At 38.1% G+C, this 25,077-nt stretch overlaps 2 long non-coding RNA genes across 2 annotated transcripts in view; both read left to right on the top strand.

The window, feature by feature from the left end:
- Positions 1 to 13,685, top strand: part of LOC116788493 — a 69,377-nt gene extending 55,692 nt beyond the window's left edge. The window contains exons 2-3 of the long non-coding RNA XR_004357652.1: positions 9,265 to 9,323; positions 13,601 to 13,685. This is a non-coding gene — a long non-coding RNA (uncharacterized LOC116788493). The remainder of the gene's footprint in view (positions 1 to 9,264; positions 9,324 to 13,600) is intronic.
- Positions 13,686 to 19,254: 5,569 nt separating this feature from the next.
- LOC116788492 lies at positions 19,255 to 21,812 on the top strand. Its single transcript, XR_004357651.1, has 3 exons — positions 19,255 to 19,550; positions 21,027 to 21,230; positions 21,407 to 21,812. It is a non-coding gene; the product is annotated as an uncharacterized LOC116788492 (long non-coding RNA).
- The last annotated feature ends 3,265 nt before the right edge of the window (positions 21,813 to 25,077 follow it).

The raw sequence follows: 25,077 nt of genomic DNA, 5'->3' as shown, positions 1-25,077 counted from the left end.
CCATAGTATCATTTGTGGATTCAAGACCACTATTTTCCTTAGTTTTCCTACTGTCTTATCAGGCTTTGTGATAGATATCTCTGGCACAGAGGGAGAGATAACAGTCAGTAATTGCCAGTTGGAAGCCTGTGTGATTCACAGTTCTGTGTAAATCAATGCTTGTCAAATACGAACTTCAGGTACCCCAGATGCTGCCATTTATTACACTGTATGTTCCTGGGGGCATTGTTGTACCTGATCCTGTACAATGCCAGTTAATTTCAGCTTTCTGGGAGGACAGTAAAAGATTCTTCTCTGAGTCAGATTCGTGAGATGATATTGTCTCTGTAAATGTCCTTTTCACCTCTTATACAGTTATAACACCTTAGGTAAACTGTGCTGCATCTAACATGTCATGTGCTGAATGAGTGGTGGAGTGATATCTCATAAAAGATTGGGAAGAATTTATATAAGCTGTATACTTTATACTACCCTATAAAACAGATAAAAAAAGATGTTTACAGATATACACCAATACACTTTTATCTTTTCCTCACCAGTGATGAGTGGTCAATGTCATGAGAATGGAACAGTATGATGTATATGCTCTCAGGAAAATATTATTCCATCATTCATGAATCTTAGATTCAGGCTCTGTAAATTTTTATGTCTAGACCATCTAAGAGGCAGAGCTAAACCAGATTGTTTATTTCCTTTAATATATAACTTTTTTCACTCTCTATATATCATATATATTTCACTGCAAATAATGCAAAATGCCACATTTGAACAGGAAACAGAGAAAAATCACTGCCTCACACAGGCAGATCATTCCATGGGATGCATTTTGACACTGTTTGAAAGTTCATCAAGCAAAGTTTAAAACAAAATATAATGCAGTATAGGTCCTTATTTCTTACAGTTGGAAGGGTGTAATGGTACAGCAAATAACAATACTTTTCTGTACTGTCTGGTTGAAATGTGCTTTACAAATACACTACTTTTAGTTATGTTTTACAACAGAGACAATGTTATTGACATAAACCACGTACTTTATGAAATGGAATTAATATTGGACAAAATAATTTTCTAATTTGTTCAGATGCAGCAAAATTCTCTTTATGACAGAATATAAGTTATCTGAGCTTCCAGTTACTTGAAATATGTTTCCTTGTGATTTTTATGATGTTCCCTATTAATAAACATATTTATCTTGTGAAAAAAATTTGGAAATTGACTAATCCTTTTAGCTATTTACCTCATTTAGAGATGAATGTATATGGAATTAGGAATGGTGGTGAATATTGAACACTCTTATTGTTTGTACTGAGGTGAAATTAGCCCACGAGCTGTGACTTGGCACAAGGTTTGTTTGGACATTTTAAGTCTACTTTAAGCCTATGCTTGAGTCTGTATTTCAGGACTTCAAATTTCAACTTTATTGTAAATATTAATTCTATTCTGGCTTTGACTTTCATTAAGTCGGTTTCCATTTGGTAAAATGGGTCAATAACAGTGGATGAAGTGGTCCAAAACTAATGACAAGTTTAAATAAAATCTCTACCTCTAGTCTAAAATAAAATTAAAAAAAAAAAAGAAAAAAATCACTATTATTTTAAGATATAAACCCTAAAATATTTTTTATTCTGTTAATATAAACTGCTTGTTAGAGAATTAAGATGAAATACTTACTGTCTTGAAATCAGTGCTCGTACAGGTCTATTTAATATGTAGGTCAGAATGGGTGAACCTTTATTTCAGGAACTACCTGGGTATTGCAGTAACAGAAGCTATTCAAGTCCTAGTTATATTAATATCTTAAACACTGAAATTTTTTTGCTGTCCTTTTAAGTAAAAAAAATGGTGTAGGTAAACTGCTTTTGACGAAATACTGTATTTTAATGGAAATCAGTTTGGTGAAAGGGCTAGGAAAGTAGAATGGAAGCCAGTAGATTTATATTGGATAGCAGGGATTTTCTGTCTGCTTTCTCTACTTCCTTAAAAGTGTTGTAGTTCCATTATTCTTCAAAAAAGAAAGGCAACAGACAACCTACACAAATTTAATCTAGCTAATTAAAAGTTAAACTGTATGCTATTTTGAAGGGCAACCAGAGAAAATTTATTTACCACCATGCTTTTCTTTTTTTCACTTTGAGCCCACTTTTCTAGTAGAAAATAGAGGGCTTTGTGAGGACAAAGCCCATACCTTCTTTGACAATAATGTAAATCATCTTTACTTTTTAAAGAAAATTACTTTCGACTTCAGATTTATGTAAGCATTTACATCACAAGTCTACTGAGCTTGTTTACACAGGCAATGGGTGCCTAGAATCTGGCCTTTTGTGAATCGATGTGAGTATAACAACTGATGAAGACATTGAGTCTGCACAGTAGAATCTACTTCTGCAATGTAATATACTAAGAAAATTGGTGGATAACATGTTGTTCTGAATGTCACTTTATGTGTAACACCTCAACTGCAACTGCTTCTGTGCCTAAATGAAAAGTCTTATGGTTCTTTTCCAAAAGCACAGATATATATATATTATTGCCTGCTAGTCATGAGAAGTCCATAAACATGGTTAAGCAATCTTTCATCCTGAAGAAGTGTCGTGGTTTAGGAATGGTACTCCCCAGTTTTGTGTTCCCGCTGAAACTCCAAATTACTCTGCTGCTCGCTTGCTCCCTCCTTCCTCATCCTCCTTTCCCCCTGTGGCTGGCTGGAGAGCAGAATTGCAGGCACAAAAGGTGAAGGTCATAGGTTGAGATAAAAACAATTTGCTGGAAACAGCAATGGGATAAAAAAAAATGAACAGTTACAGCAACAATATTAATGACAGAAAGTACAAGAAAAGAAATTATTACTGTTCACTGCAGAACCCCCCGACAATAGACGATACCTGAACCACCCTTTCTGTCATGCTACCCCCAACTGCTCCCTCCCGTTCAGGACTGGGGCCACTCCACTGCTCCCTCTGCCACGCTTACTCCACTGGAAGGAACCCTTTCTCCCTGGCAGAGACTCCCTTCCCCCCACCCCCAGCAATAAGGTGAGATGGTATAGTGTCCTGGCCATGCCCCCTCCTGGCTACTGCAAAAATTAACCCTGTCCTGGCCAGAACCAAGACAAGAAGGAAGTAGTGCACGTAGTTAATATGAAAATGGTAAGACTCAGGTTTGGTTTTTTTTTGCAAGTAATGTTCTGGGATACATGAGGAAACTGTGAGCATAACTGCTGTCTGAATGCATGATACGTCTAAAAGAAATCAAATTAAGATAGTGGGAACTCTGGTGGTTGCTAGAACTGGGAAAGGAATCATCTATTTACCATAGACCTAAGCCTTCTTATTCCTTTTATATGTGCGTTAATTTACATCTGAAATAAATCATTGGGGAGTCTGATGCTTTCTGCCTAGACAGTAGATATTTTTAAATTGTGACTACTCTGAAATATCAGATTTTTGGTTGTTGCCCTCACTTTGAGTCTTCCCTGGAACACTTGTGACTTCTCAGCTTGGACAGTTTGGTCTGCCCTGGAATCCCAATTCATGATGATGGAACATGACAACAGTTTGTTCCCTAAATAATCCTATCATACTTAAGGAAAGTTCCTGGCAGTGGCTAATCTCTTAGTAATCCCATCATGGGGAAATTCTTGGCAGTCAGTCCTTAAAAGAAAAAAACAGAGAGACTTAGTTTAAAATATTAAACCAAATAAATAACGATCACATTAAAAAATAAAACAAGACAGGATTAAGTGAAGAGAGGGAAAAGACAGATCTGATTGGATTATTTCCATTGCAAATTAAAGTACAGCTGCTTGGGGTGGAAGCATGATGCTGGGTTCTTTTTGCAGTAATTAGAAAGCCAGTGCTGCCAAAAACTGTTTTCCCATCTGCCACTCAGTTTGTGGGATGTTCTTAAAGCCTCTCTCAGAAGGCTGGTGTTCACTAATCCCAATCAGCCATGAAATGGAACCTGCACCACACATCAACAAAACAATCCGAGAAGAAGAAATTGGGAGATTCACTCAGTAATCATGTCACAAAAATATTTGAAAATCTCAGAGAAAGCAAAGCCTTCATCTTGAAAAGAACAAAAACTTTGTCAATGTTAGCACTTCCCATGCAGAGGGAGGAATGGTTGCCCTTTCAAACAATCTTTAAAGTGTGATGTGGCATGTTTTGATCTTTTTATCTGTTTTCAGTTGCTTTAGAAACAGGCTTAGGATGTTTCGAAATCAGACAGAATTTGGGTTTGGAAAGATGTTTCTTGTTTTTATTTCAAAAAGGTCAAGATTCAGGATTTGAAGAAATGGTACTTAGTAATTTCCAGTTTTGTGATGAGGAAGTGATGGAGAATAACTGAGTTTGGTATTGGTTGCAACAAAATGTTTGACTCTGTTCTGTAGCATGGACAAGTAAACTTGTCCTATACTCATACCAAGGTGGTCTCTCAGCCTGCACGGGTATTCTGAATTTGCAGTGTGTGACAGTTAGACTCTTTGGAGCATTAAAGGAGAGAGATATTCTCACAGTCAGCTCCAAATATCTCAACACTCCACAAGTAAATAGCTAGCAGCACAAAATCCTTCAGCTGAATAGCTGATTGGACTCTTTAGTTCTGGCAAGACAGAAATCAGTTGCTGATACCTCAGATGGTAGAGAATTGCAGACCGGACCCTAACAGTAGACAACCATTGATCCTGAACCACACATTGGTTGAGTTGGCAGAGCTTCCTGTGACAGACAGAGGTCTTGGCAGAGAGGTGGAGGTCATTGCAGAGTATTCATAGTCATGGCTTGCTAGCCACTTTTGGAAACATTTCCTTAACATCTCTGCTGCTCAGAAGCATTATTTTTATCTGTTTCTGAGCCTTTTTGGATGTGCTAATGAGTCCAGCAACTTAAGAGTAGAAGAAATCCTGTGACCTTCACTGCATCATGGAATCACACATCTAGCTAGTGCTCAGCATCATTAATACAAAGAGAGAGAGAATAAACTTATTTCAAGCAGTGGCTTAAATCAGCTACACAGAATGACAAAAATATATGTATTCCTTTGGCCTTTCTTTCTTCCTTTTTGCTCACATCAATGTTACAGTACAAATCACATGGCTTGACAGAGCGCATCAACTATTGCTGTTCTGTCTGGAAAATCATAGCCTCTACAGGTAAATACTTTTTATGACTGAGCAAGTGGTTATAATAATTGAAAAAAAAAATACTTGTAAAATGAAAAACACCTAATCATAATGAATAATTAGAATATATTAGTATAACCTGCTTAAATGTGTCATATACAGACAAGAGGTTTTGTTGGATGAAGTTAATAGCTGGAGTAACACTGTACAGATTAAGAATCTAAGTGATTTCATGATCAGAAGATTCAGTGTATATCTGGGAGGATTTCCCAGTTATTTTAACAGAGTTACTACTAGCTCACAACAAGATTCTTGGCAAATCATCCAGTATCATAGGCTGTTACAGAGTTTGAACGGACCTTAAAGATTATCTAGTCCTAATTCCCCCTGCCAGGGGCTGGGACACCTCCCACTAGACCAGGTTGCTCAAGGCCTTATGCAACCTGGCTTTGAACACCACCAGGGTTGGAGCATCCACAGCACCCCTAGCCAACCCATTCCAATGTCTCACCACTCTCATAGTAAAGAATTTCTTCCTAATATCTAATTTAAATTTCCCCTCTTTCAATTTGTTTTCATTACTCCTTGTCCTATCACTACAGTTCCTGATGAAGAGTCCCTCTCTGGCTTCCTTGTATGCCTCCTTCAGAGACTGGAAGGTTGCTGTGAGGCCTCCACCCAATATTCTCTTCTTCAAGCTGAAGAGCCCCAAGTTTCTCAGCCTGTCTTTGTAGGGGAGGTCCCTTTATCAACTTTGTGTCTGGACTTACTCCAACAGTTCCATGTCCTTCTTGTGTTGGGGGCACCAGAACTGTACATGATAGTCCAGGTGAGATCTCACAAGAGCAGAATAGAGAAAAGAATCACCTCCCTCCACCTTCTGGCCATGCTCTTTTTGATGTAGCTCAGGATGTAGTTGGCTTTCTGGGCTGCAAGCGCACACTGCTGCCTCATGTTAAGTTTTTCATCAACCGTCACCCCCAAAACTTTCTCTGCAGGGCTGCTCTCAATCATTTTGAGCTTCAGTTTACTCTCATGCTGATGATGGAAATCAGGTACATTTAAATGTTCTGAGAATCACATAGAGCTCTGATGTAAACTGAAGTAGTTAACATTAACTGCAAAGGAAAGCATCTTTGGCTGTCCATATGGATATTATACTGGCTGTTACAGAACTTACTGAATACTTTAAAGTGCTACAGAGTTACAGATAACAGTGCACGTAATAAAACTGAATTAAAAATGAGGTACACCTCGTAGCAGTGTTTTTAACCTTCATCTTAATGGATACATCATGAAAGAAGATGTTTACAGTACCTTGCAATAAGTATAATTTTGCCAAATCAGCAGAAAAATCAACTCAAAATTAATTTCCACTCATGATGCAGAAGCAATGGCATATGAATATATGCTGCAAAAAAGTAAGAATGCAATGGCAGCTTGATTTATGACATAAATAAATGTAAGGCATACTAGTAAAATTAGTGTATAGGAGTGTTAGCACAAATCAAAATATGCAGTACCAAATTCGATCGCTTGCTGCACAACAGAAATACAGCAGTCTAATAGAGAAGATATAGTATGTCATAAAAAACCAGAGTAGTTTCCAAGTACTAAATATATTAATGTTATTAAAAACAGGCTAGTGCAAGATCTTGTGCGTGTTCTTATTAAATATCCTCATTAATAATCTGAACCAAAGGGGTAGCATTATTAATGAAATTCACTGCTACTGATGACTTTGTGAAATTGCTAACCCTCTCAAAGGATATTAAGACACCTGAAAAGCCTGGGAAAAGGAATAGAAATTTAATTTAGAATCAGTTTGGGAAATGTATGTGCTACAATTTTTCTATCTTCACTGCATGATTAACTGAAATTTAGGAATTCCTGAGACATACATAAATATAACTTGTGTACGAAAGGCATCCAAAAACGTGACTTCAGTTGGAGAAGAAAGCTTGAGAAGCAGGAACCTGAAATTATAGGGTGTGATACAAGAGCCTTTTGAAAAGTATTGTACAATAAAAATGCAACATGGGTAGATTTCTGATGTATTTCAGTCTGCACATGAATATGTATCATATAACATATCTACCTACAAGTTTATGGTGCTGCAAGACCCCTATCTTCAATATGTGTAACCATCTCAGTCATGTGATCTTTAAGGTCCCTTCCAACCCAAACCATTCTATGATTCTATGATAAACAGATGTTTCTTACAGATCATAAACATCTGGTGCTAAGCTGCTGCCAAAATAGTTTAACTGCTGTTAGTGTTTTAGGGCCAAGAGATGGGAAAGCATCCACTGGATTTTATTCTATGCGCTATCAAAAATAATTAACTCTAAGTGCCTGTTATTGGTTTTCACATAATATATTTTCTGAATGGGTTGAATGGTCTCTACAAACACGACAAATCCTTAAGTTGCCAGTTATGCTAATTTTACTGCAGTTCTGTTACTGATTGCCTACGTCATCCTGACGTTTTTTTCAGTTCTTTAGTGAAAAAGTGAAATTTTCCTTGGGCACGGTGAGCATTTCTGGTATTAAAATAAACTCTACATTGTAGAGTGAAGGCAAATAAACACTGTAATGCTAAGTTTAATATACAAGTATAAAAGCCATATGTGCCAGTGCTTCAAAAAGAGAGAGATGAAAAAGTAAATTGAGTTTGTGAAATGATCTTAAATATTTTCCGGCCTCTCAATTATGTTGCAGTAATAATGACTGCTCCATAAATCAACAATACCTTTCTCAGCAGATCAGAAACACAGGTGTGAATCAGCTAGTAACAGCTTGAACCTGGAAATTCAAAGGAAAGTAATAGTAAAAGATTGTATGATATCATATTCAGTGTCCCACTGCACATAAAGATCAATATACTGTCATTCACACTAACAGCAACTACTGTAATATTTCAGGTAAAAGAGTATATGTTTCTAGGGGATTGTACATTCAATTAATTAGGGATCAGAATCAGGAATAGGTTCTCAAATAATATCTGCTTTTCCCCACAAGATAATTTCAGAACTGTCAGTAATATAAATGAGTAACGGTAGCAGTGCTATCTGGCACTAATTATAGCACCTACCCCTACTGTGATAGTAAAGATTGCCTCTTGCAATGGTAATAGCTAACATTTGAATGGTGCCTTTCATCTCCAAAAATCCCCAAATACTCTTCAAATTAGAAATCTGATCTTTCTATATGTATGCAAATCCTTAATGAGGGAGGTTTGAGACAGAAAGAGTATTGCTTTTTTAACATCTAGTGTCTGATGACCCTGTAGTCTTTATCTAGAAGCACACATTGATTTTTGGAGGTTAAATTACTCAAACAGAAAAAATCATTGAAACATCAGGAATAAAACCAAGTGTGCAAACCACACTTCCAAACCCCCAAACATTTCTCTATTGGCACAAAAATATTCAAAGAATTGTACTTTGTAATAGCAGTTCTTTTCCTTCCTCCCTCTTTACATTTCTTTCATAAATGTCATTTTCTTTTACTCAGTTACTCACATGTAAGTACACAAAACACCTAGTAGCAGAGGCATAGCTTACTATACATATTTGTTATACTTTTTACCAGTATTAATTCTACCATTACTACTCAAGGATAACTCCCATCAATTTATCTGAAACATTTAGAACTGGGAATTTGGTAAACAGACGTTCTCCATTTGTCATGGAAATGCGGTAACACTGAGCCAGTGCAGAAGTTAGGAAACCATATAAACAAGCTATTTTTCCAGAATGAAATAATTGAAGAAATGAGCTATTCTATTTGGGCAAATGTGGCTACTGACAGTGACATCTGGGTGGAGCATGTGATTCAGACATAGGCTCATATGAAAAGGTTGAGGGGCCCTTAAAGATCCCAAGAAGTGAATAGTCTCAGTTGTGACTCAGTGGTAAGAATGCAAGTGCCTGTGTGTGTGCTGCATCTCTACACAACTGGTCTTCCTTACAAGCATAGTAATTCACCCTGTTAGAGGAATGAAAACTCATTTTAACCTAGCATTCTTCAATATAGGAGGCGTAAGACTTCTGATTTCTCTTTTTTAATGCTAAACTATATTTTCTTCATCAACCAATGAGATTTCATACAGAGGAAGAAAATGTTCTCATTCATTGCAGATGGATAACTAAGTTGGGGCTCTGAAATTCTCAAAGATCTTTAGAGAAAAGCCAGAAATGTAAGTGTTTGAAAATTTAGGCTTTAATTGAGGCGCTAGCCCATCTTTAAAAGAGCACTGAAGTACATTTTTGAGACTAGTTTACTTTGATGGAATATAAGCACCTGCTTAAACTGAAACACATATTTAAATAAGCATCTGCTTAAGTGATTTGCTGAAACCACTGCTTTCTCTGGGAGAACCTTTATGCCCTTCTCAGCAGCAAGCATCAATAAAGAGGCCTGATTACATTATAAAGTCTCTAACAAACACTGTTTAATGCTGACTTTTTAGGTCATCACTGCTGGGAATAGCAAATAGTTTTTACTTTGCCAGGTGAGATTAATTTCTAAATAAATGAGGCTACAAAATACCCTACACAGCACTTGTGGGTTGTTCTGCTCCTGTAACTGAATAGAAAAAAAAATAATGATGCTTTTTAAAAGCTTACAGTTTGAAATATGTGGCAATATCTTTTGTTTATTCTTTCTCACTAAAAAAAAAAATCCCAACTGGAAATATTATAGGTAAAATAATGGACAATGAATTCTTCTTGCAGCTCTGCTTTGAAACAAAATGCTGATTTGTTTTTTCTGTCTGTAGTTTTAAAATGTGCCGACAAGGTTGTAAATGAAATGTACAAATAGAGGAAGAATGACCAGCTGTCTCGAGAGCAAGCTGCAAGTTTCCACTAAATATCTACAGTGTTAGGACACCTGTTAAAAAAAAAAAAAAAAAACAAACCAGAGTAAAGCTTCTGAGATGTGTTCCAAACTGGGAGAAAACAAGAAGTCTATCAGCAAAACCTGACTGCTGTCAATACAAGTGAACTAAGGCTTACTAACGCTGTTCAAATTTAATAGTCCAGTATGAATCTGCTCTACTAATCAGTAAATATTATTCAATTATAATTAAACAACAAATATTATATTTTGCTCTAGCAGTTTCTATGCATTTCCTCAGTACTGATATCACCTACTAATATGAATTTTTTAGAAGATTCTGCTTTGAAATGAAAGGGTCATGATGAAAGAGGCTGGTAGTGGTCTGTCATTGATGGTCCGTGCAGATAGGCACATTATGAGATTGTGCTGAAGTTCTCTGATTGAATGACAGGTACCCACCAAAGCTGTTCTCTCACTCCCCTCTGCAACTGGACAGAGGAGAGAAGAAAACAGTGAAGGATTCATGAGTTGAGAGCTGGGAGAGGTCACTTACTAATCATCATCACAGGCAAAACAGACTCAAAGTGGGCATACTAATTGAATTTATTACTAACAGGGTCAGAGCAAAAGAGTGATAAGTAAAATAATCTTAAATACATCTTCCGCCCACCCCTTCTTCCTTCCATGTTCTCCCTCCTCCCCCCCAGCAGTGCAGGGGGACAGGAAATGGGGGTTATGGTCAGTTGCTCGTTCTGCTGCTGCTCAGGGAGAGGAGTCCTTTCCCTGCTCCCATGGGGGCCCTCCTATGAGAGACAGTCCTTGACGGACCTCTCCAGTGTGAGTCCATCCCTTGGGCAATAGTTCTTCCCAAACTGCTGTCCCATGGGTCACTCTTCCATGGGGTGCAGTCCTTCATGAACTCTGGGTCCTCCACAGGGGCCACAAGTCCTACCCAGGAGAAACCTGCTCTAGCATGGCCCCTCTCTTCACGGGCTGCAGGTGTTCAGCAGGATCCTGCTCCATCTTGGGCCTCCCATGGGGTCACAGCATCCTTCAGATATCCACCTGTTCCAGCATGGGCTCCTCCATGGGCTGCAGGTGGGTCTCTGCATCATGATGGTGCTCCATGGGCTGCAGGGGCACAGTTGCTCCACCATGGTCTGCACCACGGGCTGCAGGGGCCACAGCTCCAGCACCTGAGCACCTCCTCCTCCTCCTCCTCCTCCTTCTTCACTGACCTTGGTGTGTGCATTTTTGTTCGCATGTTCTCACTCCACTCTTCCCCAGCTGGAATTTTTTCGGTGCAATATCTTTCTGTTCTTAAATATGTTAAAACAGAGGCGTTACTATCACTCTTGATTGGCTCGGCCTTGGCCAGTGGCAGGAAGCCCATCCTGAAGCCGGCTGGCATTGGCTCCATGGGATAGGGGAAGCTTCTAGCAGCTTCTAACAGAAGCCACCCCTGTAACCCCCCTGTTACCAAAACCCAGCCACAGAAACCCATTACACAGAAACCCACTACACAGAAGCCCCCTTTCCACTAAGAGGAAGTTACTGTGCTTCCTTGAATTATTGGGCTTTCATAAACCCATAAACACAAAGATGCTGTTCCCAAACCATGAAAAGGAAGCCTGATAGCAATAAGGAGGATAGAGAGGACTGAGTGCCATTCCATGGGCTAAATACACACTAGAACAGAAAGGGTCTACTTAGGACAGATTAGTCTCTTTCCATTTCTAATCCATCTCTAGAAAAATCTATACTACTGGTGAAAGCAAAAGCTGTGTGACATAGGTAACTATTGTCAGCCTATTCAAACAGCCTTAGGTTACTGTCACAGTTAGGATTTAATCGGGATTTCTGAGCTAAAATACATTTAGGTCTGCCATACAAAATTTTAGTTTGTTGAAAAGGAATATGTTTAGCATTGCCCTAAAAACTTCAGTGATGTACACAAATACTGAAAAATTATAACCTTATATAAGCTGGTGAAAGGCAGTCTGGGGAACTGGTTGGTTTTGGAGGCCTTCTTATTGTGCAGAATCTAATATTCAGGGTTGTTTTTGTTGTTTGATTACAACAATGAAATCTCAATGCAAAAGAAAACCTTATTTTTGTAAGCCAGTTGTAACCTGCTGCAGTAATGTCTTTCTCCCTGTTCAAGAGCCCAGAGAAATATAAATGCTTGAGCAGGGTGTTAACTTCTGAGCCAAAAAATAATGGTTAAATTGTCCAGTCATAATACTGTTACTTTCCTGCCAAAAAGGGAACCTATTTTTTGTTTCTGTATGTAACTCTACTCAGCAGTGACAGGTAATTACCTCCATGTTAAAACTTTGAAAAAGGCAGATTAAAAATAAGAGGATGAGGCTAAGATGTAGAAGGATCTTATGTTCAACTAAAGGAATAATTTAATCCTCATAAGTTCAGTGATAACAGAAAATATCAGACTATTTTCTTTTACATTTCCTAAAGAGCTGTTGTAGGAAAATGAACCATATAAGACCGCTTGTTTATGCATTTCCGTAGTCCACATCTTCTCATTTTCATTTAAGAAAATACAAGCCTAGCACCTCACTTAGCCTCAAAATTAACTTCTAACTCAGAATCAAATTGCTCTATGCAGAAAAGCTACCAGATATTTTTCTCTGTTGAGAAAAAAACCCCTCATCTATCCAGTATTTATGCAGCTGTATTTGTAACTTCATAGGTTGTATTGTGCATATAATAGAATTCATTTTTTTATCCAGAGTATGTTATAAATCATTGAGTCTAAGACTTCAACTCTCAATTTTTCATGGAAATTAATAAACTATTTAGGTCAGAGCACTCATAGTTTATTTAGATAAGGGTCCCACAGGTTAGATCACTTTCCATTGCCATTAGTATATATATGACATCTGTTGCCTTCCTACCTTTCTTTCTCTCTACCTCTCTTTCACTTTTGTTATGGCAACAGGTAGGCTGTTTAAAGTATTCATGGCATATAAGGGCAACCCAACAGCATTTCAGGTACAAGAGCACTCCACATTTGTAGATCTTGTCTCACAATTCTGTGTCACAATAAAATACAAACTCTGCTTCATGTCTTTTGGGCACTAAATATATATGCTTTTCATATAAGGATAAAATTCTCAACAGATTTACTTTCTTGTGGAGCTAAACATCAAAACTCCACAATTACTGAAGGAAATAACAAGAGTTTGAGATTTCAGACTACTTCCTCAGTCTCAAATGCTCAGTCCAAATATTCATGAGTCTATGAGGCAGATAAATTGTTCTGTTATGTTATAAAATTTGTCTCTGCTCTTTTCTTTATGTATGCATGCAAGAAACATTTACTGTGACCTAGGTAAAATTATTAATTTCCACTTGTAGCAACTGCTTCAAACTATTTCTGAACATTGCATTAACCAAAGCAAATACAAGAGTATATTTCTAAAAAATGTGTCATGGAGTGATTTTTACACTGATAACTTTTCCTTTGATTACTTGGATTTCATCACTTGCATGAAAGGCATGTGTTTTGAGTAGCATAAAAGTCCTTGACTGTATCTTTTTAAGCCCTGGTAAGAGGAAGTGTTGCTTGCCTTTTCCAGTTGTTTGTTATTTCTTTGCTATTTCTTTCAGCAGCATTTTGACTGGGGCTTCTGTGCTTTTGCCAGACCTCCAGCCCTCTTGGGACTTAAGCTGACATGAAATTGTCGTTGCAATGCTTTCAGGTAAGAGCATGAATCAGTGTCTGAAACTCTTATGTTCTACTCTGAAAAAAACAATATGAACACTGTGATTAATGTTTCAGCGCATACCAAATAAAAATCAGATGCCTGTTACAATGCTGCGTCTTGTGACTTTTCAGTGTTCTGAAAAATCCCAAATCAGCTCATGTGAACATGTGTTTCAATGACTTATCACCACAGCACTCCAAAAAGTGGCTATCATTCCTTGCGACTTTCAAAAATAATTCTATCTTTCTTATAGGAAGATAATTTTGTGACAAAAAGAAAGTAGATCTTTTTTCCTTCACATAAAAAATTCAGCAGTTCACCTCTAAACTCATGCACAATTTCTTCTGTATCCCATCAGGCTTCCCTTTCCCTGTTTTAGAAACAGCAACTGGCTATTTTGTTATATAATTCCATCCCATGTTTTACCAGAATAAAGGTCAAGGCCAAGCGTCTCTGGGTTGCATGCTAAAACCTCAGAAAACAAGACTGACCATGCCTGATCTGTGTAATGGCGTGTACTTGCTCCCTTCATCTCAGACAGCTGATACCCCTGATGGCCTATAAATATCCATTTGAGTGTTGTCATTGTTTATTTTTATTTTTGTTTTATTTTTATTATTTTATCAACTCTCCTTGTCTTTTGTGCTTGACTTTACAAATGAGGAATAAAAGGTCAGGAGAGAAGTTCTTTCAGAGGAAGGGGAGTATTTTCCCACCTGGGAAATATTATTAACACAATATCACGTAAAGCTGGAAAGCTGTTGAAAGATTGAAATATAGTTTGAAACAAAGCATACTTCTCTTTCTTTGATGATAAATATAATTTCAAACTGGAGGAGTTTTAGTTGAATCATTGTCTTTTTGCAAATTGGCTTCCCTACACAAGTAGAACATTTGCTCAGAAAATTTTGTTTCTTCAGAGTTCTTTCACTCTGTACTGAACAAAAAGAAATCAAAAGAAGGCAATGCACCCTTGGGCAGGTGATCTACTACTAAAGTCTTCGGAGAAATTTTAGTCATAAAAGCAAGAAGGAGCTTCTGTTTGCTTGAAGAAGAGCTGACCCTCACCTCGTTACAACCTCCTTTCAGGTTAGGCTTAAGAACATTCTGTACCTAAGGTTGTAACACAAATAGCCATATAACTGTCCTAGGAAAAAGAATAACTGGTGTCTTCCTCCAACACAGATAGTTTGCACTTCCAGCTATTCTCTGGCCCACAGGCAATTTGGAAGTCAGGCAGAGGAGTTGTTCATGAATTCATGGTTCTGACAGTGATAAGAGGTCTGTTCTCAGCCACCATTTTTTCCCAGACACTTATCAGAGCACTTGGAAGTGTGTAGCACATGAACAATGCAGCTCAGAATAATGGAAAAGGCAGCCAGGAACAGACTGTCACCATCAGAATAATTTATCTAGCCTAAAGTCTTTTGCCTGAAGGCCATCTCAAGAAAAATGGCATTCGAGGGCAGGTAGAGGGCCAGGTAAGTAGACCTAGTTGACCTCCTGTAACATCACATAACTTATATAACTTATGACTTATAGGCTGATCTTGCCCAGTGTTAGAGAAGGTGCTTATTTTGCGGCCAGCACAGAACTTAATTCTAAATCATGTTTCCAAGTATTCCCTTCAGTTCATGTTTAAGTCAACTAGGGATAGTTAAAAAATGAAATTTAAAATTCTCTCTCTCTCCCATGGCAAATTTTGATATTTTCACCTTTCATCCAAAATCAAGATGAAATACCTGGATTTCTTGTAAAACATAGTTAGTTTTATATCTTGAATCAATAATATTAAATATATCCATATTCCATAACATTAAGCTGAGTTGTTATGTTAATCTAACTGAAAGTCCTTCTTCAGGGAGGCGTGGAAATGTGACCAGAAACAGAGAGATTTCCCAGGGACACTGTGAGTACTTAGGTCGATAAACAGTCTAAAGGTAAATCACCCACCAAAAAACCATTAGGGTTTGCTTTTCTTGATAGAGAAGTGATCAGTTTGCAAATTTTGCTGAAAATGTTATCTTGTGGAGACCTACATTTTACATGAAATCATTGCTATTATGGAAAAATGGCCACTCCTTATATTTATAACAAATATCTGTTCTGACCTAAGGAAACCATCACTTTTATATGATCTCCTTACAAGTTTCTTGATAAGTTTACAATTGCATATCCACGCAACATACTACATGTTGATTTAGGAGCATCCAAATGGGCTGCAGATATGTTTGAAAATGAGGTGCAGAGTTGGATATCAATGAGAGATGATGCACAAGGGCAAATTAACTAACATCTGCAAGTACAAAAGTTCTCAATAAGCCCCGGTATATGATAGGCATGGTAATAAGAAATGAGACGGTCTCTCTCCTCATTCACCTCCTTTGAGGTGGTTGGACTTTTTTTCTACAGACAATTTTCCAGGTGTCCTCACATTATTCTTATAGCCTCATATGAGGGAAAAACTTGGTAACCATCACCAACTAGCCACTATCTAATACTAATGTGAAAGTAGGTTAATTCTAGATCAGTCCCACTGAATACATGTTGCTTGATGTTAAGCAGCTGTATAAGTGCTTTGCAACTTAGGGCTCATAAATAGATTTTTACTATTTATTCATCAGTAAAAAGAATCTTAAAGTCATTATTATGACAACTTGTCATATATTCTCTGCAATACTTTGTTATTGTCATTTATCCCATTGCCTTAAAGAACACTTATATGTATACAAAAGCACATACACATACAACCAAGGGGTTAAACTTCTGGGTTGGGAAACTGTTTAAAATCCTTGTCTGTAAAATGTCATTTTTTAGTAAGGTATGTAGAAACTGTCTTTGAACAAATGAGCCTGTTGCTGAATATCAGAATCCAAATGGGAAATGCTATTTAGTGGTTAGAATAAAATGGTCTGTATGGTGAGGAATAGATTAGGCTGCCTCACAGTGACTGAGCAGAGATAATAAGAGATGATATGAATGTGGAAATAGTAATTTGCAATGGGCCTTGTAACACTCGTAGCAAGGATCTGAACAGTCAGAACATGGTAGAATGGTTCTACCTTTCCTTGTTTAATAAAAAATGTGCTCCAGACATTTGCCTTACTGAGCCCTTGAACAACTATGTGTCTGCTGACTCTTCTGCTCTACTGTTAGATTTAGGACAGGCTATTTAAACAGTTGCATTAGACAGTGACAGTTTTCTTTTGAACAGAGAACAGGCATCTCTAGCCTCTCACTTTTGTGCTATCCTCTGCATTGTTTTATTTCACTCTTAAAAATAAAAAAAATTGAAATCTTTAAGTTTTAAAAAATACTCACTGTAGAATTATAGAAAATGCTGAGTTAGAAGGGACCCACAAGGAATCATTAAAATCCAGATCCTGGTCCTGCACACAACAGCTCCAAGAGATACACCATGTACCAGAGAGTATTGTCCATACAATTCTTGAACTCTGGCAGGCTCCATGTTGTGACCACTTCCCTGGAGATTCTGTTCCCAACCATCCTCTGGTTTAAGAACCTTTCCCATATATCCAGCCTAAAACTCCCCTGACACAACTTCATACCATTCCTTTGGGTCCCGTCACTGGTCACCAGAGATCAGTGCCTGCCCCTCTGCTTCCTCCTGTTAGGAGGCTGTAGACTGCTATGGGATCTCCCCTCAGTCTCCTCCAGGCTGAACAAGCCAAGTGAACTCAGCCTCTCCTCATATGGTTTTCCCTCAAGGCCCTTCACCATCTTGACTGCCTTCCTTTAGACACTTTCTAATAGCTTTATGTCCTTCTTATATTGTGGTGCCCAAAACTGCACACAATATTCAAGGTGAGGCCTCACCACTGCAGAGCAGAGTGGGACAATCACCTCCCTCAACCAGCCAGTAATGTTGTGCCTGATGTCCCCCAGGACACAGTTGACCCTTTTGGCTGGCAGGGCACACTGGCAATTTATCGTGTCTGTTCCATAGGTGAGCAAACTGAGATAGGAGGATGCCATTGCTAAGCAGAGAAAAACTTTTAGCATCTCTGCATGTTGAGCAGTTCACTTGAGGTTTTTCATGATGGACAAACAAAAATGAGTGGTTACTTCTGAATATGCTGATTCATATTCAATTTGTTCCCAGGTCCCTTTCCACAGCACTGCTCTCCAGCCTCTTGTTCCCCAGTCTGTACGTACATCCGGGTTTGCACCATCCCAGGTGCACAATCCTGTCTTTGATAAAGTTCATACGGTTCTTGGTTGCCCAGCTCTCTAATTTGTCAAGGTCTCTCTGCGGGGTCTGTCTACCTTTGAGGGAGTCAATATCTCATCCCAATTTATTTTCATTGAAAACTTACTTAGAATACCTTCAAGTGTTGCATCTGAATCATTTATCATCAATGTTCAGCAGGAACCTCCTGGACTGTGTGTGCCTGGCTGTGTTGTCTTTCCAGCAGAGACCAGCATGCCTGAAGTTCACCATGAACACCAGAGCCTGTGACTGTGAGGCTCCTTCCAGCTGTCTCTAGAACTTCCTCTTCCTGATGGGGTGGCACGTAGCAAACACCCACAGTAATGTCACCGTGTTAGCCGGTCCCCGAATTCTTACTCATAAATTTTCAACTTGTTCCTCATCCACCCCTCCACAGAGCATAATACATCCCAGTTACTCTCTCATGTAAGAAGCAACTCTACCACCTCACATTGCTGGCTTGTCTTTCCTAAAAAGTTCATAGCCATCCATGACAGCATTCCAGTCATGCAAGCTATCCCATCATGTCTCTGTAACTGCAATGAAATCATGGCATTGTGACTGCACAGAGATCTCTAATTCTTCCTATTTCTTTCCCATGCTGTGTGCATTTCAGAGATGTAATCAAGTGTGCAGTTTTCCCAGCAAGGGTGCAAGAGGCTCCACCACAGCCATACACACTCTCGAGGTGGTTTGCCTTCTGGATCTCATTTTGGGAGGCAGATAAGGAACATTTGCCACTTCTCTGTTTGGCCTGGCTTGTACCCCAGCTGAATTTGATGCTGTGAGCATTGCTACTTTGGACCCCACACCCTGAGTCCTTAGTTTAAAGCCTGCCTCACCAAGTTGGCCAGCCTGTTGCCACAGATTCCCTTTCCTCTTTTAGACAGGTGGATGTATATTTGAAGTATGTTTGAAGACATGATTCATAGGGTTGGAAGATTGTGTTCTAAGCTAGTTGCCAAAAATAGAAGTGAATGAAAGGTTTATCTGTCTTTGTCAATGCTACAATATTAACAAACTCAACAGCTTCCCTGGGGTACCCTGGGACTCTGAAGGACTGAGAAGTTGTGCGAAGCTGCAAATTTTTCACGGTACTGCTAAGCACACGACAGAGAAAGTCACTCTGACAGCCAAGATTCTGTCTCCAGACATTTTTTTTAACAGATGATGGCCAGAGCAGCCAGCTGGACTTGAAGCTAAATCCAGATTTTCAAAATTCAAAAATCTGAAGATTAGTTATGGCATGTTATTGAAATAGTTTTATTGATGAGGTGATGCTCCAGATGCTTCAGAGACTGATTCCATATTTTTTTTCAAACAAAAAGAATCATAGAAATATTAAACACATGGAATTATGACAATGACTCCATCAGGACCAAGGTGGTTCCAGAAGTGTTCTCACAAAAAAAGTGAAAAAACCAAAACATGACAGAGGGCTCTCTGCCACTGTGGCAGCCTGCATACTTCTCTGCTTCTCTGACCTGCCTTTGGAGAAGGAGGCTTGACTTGTGGTGCTTAATTGTCCATGATTCTTTCATGAATCTTGGACTTTTTTTTTAAAAAAAAGTTAGTTACAAGCTCTTCTGCTACAGCTTGAGTTTGGAAACAACAGAGAAACAAGGTACAAAATACCTTTCCTGTTATGGATTCATTCTTGGGTTTGGGAGTTAAGTACTAGAAGGATATTCAGTTTTATCTCTCTTAAAAATAATATTTCCACTCGCCGTACATCTCAGAATGTTTGATAATCTGGATTCAGTATTGTCTAATTCCATGCTACTTTACACCAATGGAAAGGGAAACCATAATGCCACCAGATAAGAACAATATTATTTCTCATATACATTTACACTCACTTTGTAGGAGAGTAAATGATAACATATTGAGGGTCTCGGTGAAAATTTCTTTCTAATCTTCTTATACTTTCTTAGGAACAAGCTATATTTAAAGCTGCATTAAATCTTAATTTCTATGTGACCTTTTCCTTCTATCAGCATTTTCCACCTAGTTTTAGTTAATGTTTGCGCAGAAGAGCAAGCACCAAGTCTTGGTTTTTCTTTCCTTCTGTGTAAGAGGAAAAAACCTGACAGCCCTATACATAAAGATGAATGAATGACTTATAAATAATTTGAGCAATGACTGCTGCTACTTTACCATTCAGTTATATCCTTTTCATTGACTAATGTAGAACTGCAGGGAGCCCTGCATACAAAAAGAGCCATGTACTTTCATCTTCTTTAAGCAGCAGAGCACCTAACTGCTAAGTATATGTGCATGCAGATACAAAAAATTATGTAAAGACATAGAACATGCCCTAGATGACTTGTTTAGACTGATGGGCTTGTAATTTCTTTCAGGTGGGCTTGGGCTTGCCATTTCTTTCAAACAGGATGGAACAGTGTTGTGGAACAACAAACCCACTATCATTCAGATAGAGAGCTCACCAATGCAGTACACCCATCAACTTATTGTGCCTGTTCCATTGGTGAACAAACTGAGATATGAGGATGACATTACTGGAGAAAAACTTTCAGCATCTCTGCATGTTGAGCAGTTCACTTGAGGATTTTTATGATGGCCAAGCAAGAACGAGTGGTTACTTTTGAAAATTAGATTAGTACTTGCCCTAAGATTTTCTGTACTATCATCTCTTCCTCTTTCCTTAATTTCTGTAGTATCATCTCATGTCTGAGATGTATTTTGGGGAGGCAGGACCTTAAAAAATACACATTGCATTATTAATAGTATCACCAAGCTTTCTCCCATAGGAGTAAATATTAGGTACTGAACATGAATGATGTCTAAGGAATTTTTATTGTGATTAATGATGTGACAAAGAATAACAAAATAGGTATTAATAGTTTGCCTCCTGTTATCAGAGACTGCTGCTTTCTTTGTACAGAATGGCCATTTGTCAGAAAGGGACTTCTCTTAACAGTGAAGCATCAGAAAACATGTTCACATGACAGGTAAGCTGCAAATATAATGGGCTTTTCTAGTGGGTCAGATTATAGCACTTGCTGGTAAGCATGCAAAGGAAGAAGGTTTCTTACAAGTCTCTGATGAAGCCATATGTCTTATGTTGCATCATAAGCAGATTGCAAGTCAGTCATACCATAGTCATCATCACTTCTAGTTCTGAAAGACTGAAGCAGCAGAGATCAAAAAGGAGTGGAAGTTCAGGAGCTGCTAAGACTCTACAGCTAACACGTCCTGAGGCTCTGCTCTGCAAGATATTTCAGCTATAACTTTTCAACTGGATAAGGAAGAAGGCCCATTGTATACTTCAACTTTGAAGAAGGTTAAACGTGACTTTTTATCCTTTTCTGATGTTCATACCCTGATAAAATTTTGTAATATACTGTCTATTATTTTTTTTTCTCCAATAAATTCTGTTACCGTCTTTATTTTCATTTGGCATGAGAAAAGGATCATTTCAAGCTCCATGACTGAAATCAAGTCCCTCCTCTCTTCCAGGTGTTGTTGGTCAGTGGAGCGTTAGTAGACTCATCCTAATACATTTCGCTGGAGTACCTAGAGAATAGTAAAATGCAGCTGAACTGAATGGCATAGGCCGTTCTAAGCATTATGTAGTACTGACCTGTAGAGACAGCATTACTTAGCATTACCCAAGAAATTTCATGGACCACAAGAGAGGCTATGAACCACAAAGGTCACAAATTACTTTTCAACACCGTTTTATCTTGGAAAATAGAGATGAGGGAAGTTGCAGTTCCCTCAGTTTCCTACACTGTCTGCAAGTCAACTGTACTGCAGAAAGAGAGTGAAATATGAGAGACTCTTATTCCTACCCTTACTCCAGTTTATTTTATGAGGTATAACATATTCACCTATTCAGGCTTCCTCAGTTCCAGTGGCCATCATTTACAGAAGACAAAACCAAGACAACAGGAAATGGAAGTTGTTACCTGGACCAAAACTGTGTGATTTAATGTAGTGAGGTCATGTTCCTCTTGTCAGTACAGCTGCATAGAGACATAGACAACTCGTCTCATCCAGTGGGTATGAAATACTGGGCCAATAATCTACACTGATACAGACACATAGTGCCAATACTTTGTTTTCACTGGGAGGTATTGATTCCTCAGAGGAGTTTGTTAGTGCTTGATAGAGTTCAGACTTTGCTTGATAATAATATATTTTGACTACACCTCTTACCAAAACTAGCTTTCAGTGCTTTTGGATTTTAAAGGGAAACTTTTTAGGAATAGAACATGCTTCCTGAATTCTAGTTTGCCTCCTTTTTTTTTTTTTTCACAGCAAGTAGAATCTCTGTGGTAGATACAGTTCTTCCATGGGGAGTTTCATTGAAAATATAAGAACATTTCTAAGAAAAGTCTTGACAGCTATGTCATGAATAGAAGTGCATAGGACATTGGCTTCTTCAGTCTCAGTTAATAATACCATATCCCTTAGAAATTTGCAACAGCCTACTTTGATTGTTACTATAAGCCTTTAGGTACCAGATGGCTCTCTCTTAGGAAGGCTGTACTTGCCAATTTTTTACAGAGTAGACTCAATTTCACTATGTTGGAAAAGTCCACTCTCCCTCTCCTAGAGACATTATTAATTGGCCGTGCTTTGACATCACAGCACGTGCACAGAGAACAGAGCAGAAGCTGCTAAGAAGCAAATGCACCTTGTACAAATAATTCCAACTTTATTCCCTCACAGGAAAGAAGAAAGTTGCATTTTGGACACATAAATTACACAGCTTTAGAGTAGCTTGGTAAGATAGTTATAGTCAGTCCACCATAACTTTTTTTGCCTTCCGTGAGTTAAAACCCATGCAGACTATATGCCCTCTCTGCTCAGGTGTCTTCTGCCAGAAAGCAGTTGAACAGGTATGATAGCATACCAAGGCAAACAAAATGCTCAGTTTTCCCTGCCTGTGGCTTGGAAGCAATTTTTACCATCAGAGGGAGAAGAAGGACATCCACTGAGTTCTCTAAGACTCTCTGCCCCAGAGAGTCTTAGAGAACCTATTAAGGGAAAATAACATAATTATGGCTTGATTTGCTTACCTGGTCATGATTTAATCCTTGTGGATGTTTTATGGGAGTGGTTTTCTCTGTTTCTTTAGTCAGTCTCTAAGAAATTGTGCTTACACTACACTGATAGCGTATGTTGGATTATTCTGCTTCTAAAGATCACTGTTTTACTGGAAATCCCTTTCCAGGAATCAAGTAGTATAATTTTTACTCCTGTGAGATAAGTTACAATAGTGTGAATACCAAGCACATCCTTATGAATCTCAGAGCTCTGAAGGCACAGATATTGCAGCACTTGTCAGAACAAAATTATATTAACTATGTATTCCAACATTTATTCCAAATCTAACCACTATATGTCTTTTACTTCTTTAGGTCTGTGAAATGGCTCCAGTCTTAATAAAAAATTTCTCTTCTCGCTTTAGGACAGTGTCATTGTTTCATCCTGGCCAACAAATACCACGTAGCCTCTTGCTCGCTTTCCTCCTCACTTTTCCTCAGTGTAAAGAAAAACTGGAAAAAAGGAAGTCTTGTGCATTGAGACAAGAACAGTTTAATAACTGAAACAAATAAAATATTAAAATTACAATAATAATAATAATAATAATAATAATTTTAATTAAAAGGAGAGAATGGAATAACACCTCAGAGAAAAAGGTGGTATACAATACAGTTGCTCACCACCTGCTGATTGTTCCTAAGCAGAAATCAGCACCTTCTGAGCAACTCCCCCAGTTTATACACTGGGCATGACATTTTATGGTATGGAATAGCGCTTTGGCCAGTTTGGGTCAGCTGTCCTGGCCATACTCCCTCCCAGCTTCCTGTGCACCTGCTTGTTATTAGAGTCTGGAAAACTGAAAACTCCTTGACTTTAAATAAGCACTACTCACAACAACTAAACTGTCAGTGGGTTGTCAACATTATTCTCATATTCAGTCCAAAATACAGCCCTGTACCAGCTACTAAAAAGAAAATCAACTCTATCCCAGCCAAAGCCAGGACAAGCAGTCAAATCACATTTTCTAAAATTGCAGATCCTTGCATGCAAATCTTCCTCAGCTACTCTGACTTAAAAATCTGGCATGAGAAATCTTTTCTGATATAAATTTATGAGACTTTAGTTCTAATATATTTTTCTCATTCTATTTACATCCTCCTGTTTGTAGGAAGAGACAAGACTAAAAATAAAGTATATGAGACGATAAATTAAATTTTTAAATATGCATAAGAATATCTAATGGGCTGAAGACAGCCTCGGGAAGTCATCAGAGCCCATATTTATCAAATTAGTTAGTGACTCTGACAGCTCAGCTGCAAGAGGGATGACCTTTTGCCTCATTTTCACAGATCTAATTTGTCATTTGGAGTTGATATGAAAGGAAGATGATTGGACCTGTGTTAAATCTGTATATAGATTGCTTAGATTGTGTATTCTCAAATGGAGGCAAAGTCTGTGCCCTAATTTTTGTCTATTAGTAATGACATTTTTGTTCTGCTAACTGTGGTCAAGAATTTGGAATTTGGATCCTCTGTTCTCTTGTATGAAATATGTTATATTGTCCATCTTGTTAATAAAATGTAGCTGATGAAGTCTGTCAAAATTGAGTCTTACAGATTAATAAAGCATAAAGTACCATGCTCTGGTAAATGATAGTGATAAAATAGCTTTACTTTTTATTGATATTCCACTGTTCTGAAACAAAATAGCTATTAAGTAAGAAAATGAGAATGTTTTTCTCTCCTATAATGTACTCCACTGGGCAGACAACAAACAAGACCAATAGAGAAGGTTGGTTCATAAACTGAGGTTTATGATGCTTTATTCACTGGCAAAAATTGCATGGTTTCTTGAGATCTTTTGATAATGTATATGCAGAAAGCGTCACTCTGCTTCTTAGAAACAATACCATACACAGCATAGTACTGAGGAGTAGGTGAGGTCAAGATCAGTGTCTCTAGACTTGTGGCACAGAAGAGAGGGAAGAGGGAGAGTTAGCATATAGAGAACAAAAAAAGAATTGAAATACTAGCAAAGTAAACAGTAACTGACTAATTTTTTCCCATCTCACATTTTCAGTTACCTAGTCTTATAGACATGACCTGACAGAAACAAATGTTTAGTTGGCTATCCTG

This window comes from Chiroxiphia lanceolata, chromosome 6 (genome assembly GCF_009829145.1).
Source record: "Chiroxiphia lanceolata isolate bChiLan1 chromosome 6, bChiLan1.pri, whole genome shotgun sequence".
Classification (NCBI taxonomy): Eukaryota; Metazoa; Chordata; class Aves; order Passeriformes; family Pipridae; genus Chiroxiphia; species Chiroxiphia lanceolata.
The sequence above is the reverse complement of the archived record's forward strand: the minus strand, read 5'-3'. Positions and strand labels throughout refer to the sequence as shown.